We start from the raw sequence: 2,500 nt of genomic DNA, 5'->3' as shown, positions 1-2,500 counted from the left end.
GAAGTCCTACGCCCTCCACAGTAGACCGGCAAGACGCAGCCTCTCCGGCGGGTAGACCGGGGCCCCGGCGAGTAGATTGTCCGACCGGGAAGCCCCCACGGCCGCGGAGGTAGACCGGCACACTCCAGCCGTCGGGGCCGGTAGACCGGAGGGGAGCCGACGGCCGGGAGACCGGGCAATGGCGCCAGCCCCTCCGGCCGGGAGACCGTGCTTCCCGAGGTCCGGCGCCCAGTAGACCGGCCAGCGGTTGCGTGCCGTTCGCCAGGTAGACCGGGAAGCCGCCAGATCTCGGGAGGAAGACTGGCAAGCCCCAGCCTTCCCGGCCGGTAGACCGGAGGGGAGCCGAGGGCCGGGAGACCGGGCAACGCCGCCAGCCCCTCAGGCCGGTAGACCGGGCTCACCGAGGTCCGGCGCCCAGTAGACCGGCCAGCGGTTCTGCGCCGTGCTCCAGGTAGTCCGGCAGAGCCGCGCTTTCGGGTGGGTAGACCGGGAAGCCGCATGTTCTCTGAGGAAGACAGGCAAGACCCGGCCTGCCTGGCTGGTAGACCGGAGGGGAGACGAGGGCCAGGAGGCCGGGCAACGCCGCTGGCTCCTCTGGCGGGTAGACAGGGCTTCCCGAGGCCCGGGGCCCAGTAGACCGGCCAGCCGTTCAGTGCCGTGCGCCAGGTGGTCCGGCAGAGCCTCTCTTTCCGGGGGGTAGACCGGGAAGCCCCGGCCAGCTCGGAGGAAGACCGGCAAACCCAAGCCTTCCCGGACGGTAGACCGGAGGGGAGCCGAGGGCCGGGAGACCGGGCAACGCCGTCTGCCCCTCCGGCGGGTCGACCGGGAAGCTTCCCTTCCTCGGAGGTAGACCGGCAGGACCCAGTCTCCACGGCCAGCAGAGCCCAGGGCCGGGAGACCGGGCACCGCTGCCAGCCCCGGGCCAGACCTTCGGTCGGTAGACCGGGAGGCCCCCTTGTTCTCGGAAGGGGCCCGGCAAGGCCCAGCCTCCGCAGTCGGCAGACCGGGGGTGACTCTGTTCGCAGGCCCGGCCGCCCCCGGGAGGACCGGGCCCCTCGCGAGTAGACCGGGCGGTCGGCGGGCCTCCGGCAGGGTAGACCGGGGAGGACCGGGAAGCCCCAGCCGCCTCGGCCGGGCGGAGAACGGGGGGACCGGCAGCGGACAGACCTCCCAGCGGTAGACCGGGAAAGCTTTCCGTCCTCTGAAGGGGACCGCCACGTCCCAGCTTCCCTGGCCAGCTCCTCCGGCGGGGAGCTAGATCCGGCCGCCCCCCCCGGAAAACGGCCAGCGCTTCCCCTCCTTCCGCCGGGAAGACCGGCCCACCCGCCCCCGCTTGCCGGCCGGTAGACCGGGGCCACCGGCAACCTCGCCCCTGGACCGGGCAGGGGCCGGACCCACACAGACGCCTGTCCGGAAGCCTGCCCTTCCCCGGCCTTCGCACCCTCCGCCAACCGCTCTCGCCTCGCCTCCGTCCGCCTCCCTTTTCGGAGGTAGACCGGCAAGCCCCAGTCTCCCCGGCCCCGGCTAGTAGACCGGGCAGCGGTACCAGTCCGGCCGTCAGGTGGACCGGCACTTCCCAGCCCCAAGCAGGGGAGACCGGGAAGCCGTCTGTCCTCGAGGTAGAGCTGGAAGCCCCAGCCCGGCAGGCAGGCAGGCAGGCAGGCAGGCGTGAGCGTGGACGCGAGGAGCCCACCGGGCCTCCGTCGGGACGACCGGGAAGTCTCCCTTCCTCGGAGGTAGACCGGCAAGACCCAGCCACCCCGGCCGGCAGACTGGAGGGGAGCCCAGGGCCGGGAGACCGGGGTGACCGTGGACGCGAGAAGCAGACTGGGCCTTCGCTGGGTAGACCGGGAGGCCGCCCGTTCCCTGAAGGGGGCCGGCAAGGCCAGGCCTCCCCGGACGGACGGCAGACTGGGGGGACAGCGGTCGCAGGCCCGCCCGCCCGCCGCCGGGAAGACCGGGGCCCTCGCGAGTAGACCGGGCGGTCGGCAGGCCTCCGGCGGGTAGACCGGGGAGGACCGCAAAGCCCCAGCCGCAGGAAGAACGGGCCACGCTGCCGGCCCCTCCGACCGACCGGCGGGGAGCTAGACCCGGCCGCCCCCCCCCCGCCCCAGGAAAACGGCCAGCGCTTCCGCTCCTTCCGCCGGGAAGACCGGCCGAGCCACCCCCGCTTGCCGGCCGGTAGACCGGGGCCGCCGGCAACCTCGCCTCCTGGACCGGGCAGGGGCCGGACCCACGCCCGGAAGCCTGCCCTTCGCCCGCCTCCGCCCGTCGCCGAGAAGCAGAGGCCGGGCGCCGGGAACGGTCTACCGCCGCCCCGGAGCATGGGTAGACCGGCACGACCGGGGAGCCGCGGAGCCTCTTGCCGGAGTGAGCCTGCCGCGTCTGGCCGCCAGGGGCTTCCGAGACGCCGGCCTCTCGCGGCGCCGGCGCCCGGGCCCGCGCCCTGGCGCACGGGTAGACCGGCACGACCGGGGTTTCACGGAGCCTTTTGCCGGAG

Source organism: Podarcis muralis, chromosome 14 (genome assembly GCF_964188315.1).
Source record: "Podarcis muralis chromosome 14, rPodMur119.hap1.1, whole genome shotgun sequence".
Classification (NCBI taxonomy): domain Eukaryota; kingdom Metazoa; phylum Chordata; class Lepidosauria; order Squamata; family Lacertidae; genus Podarcis; species Podarcis muralis.
Note: the sequence above shows the minus strand (reverse complement) of the source record.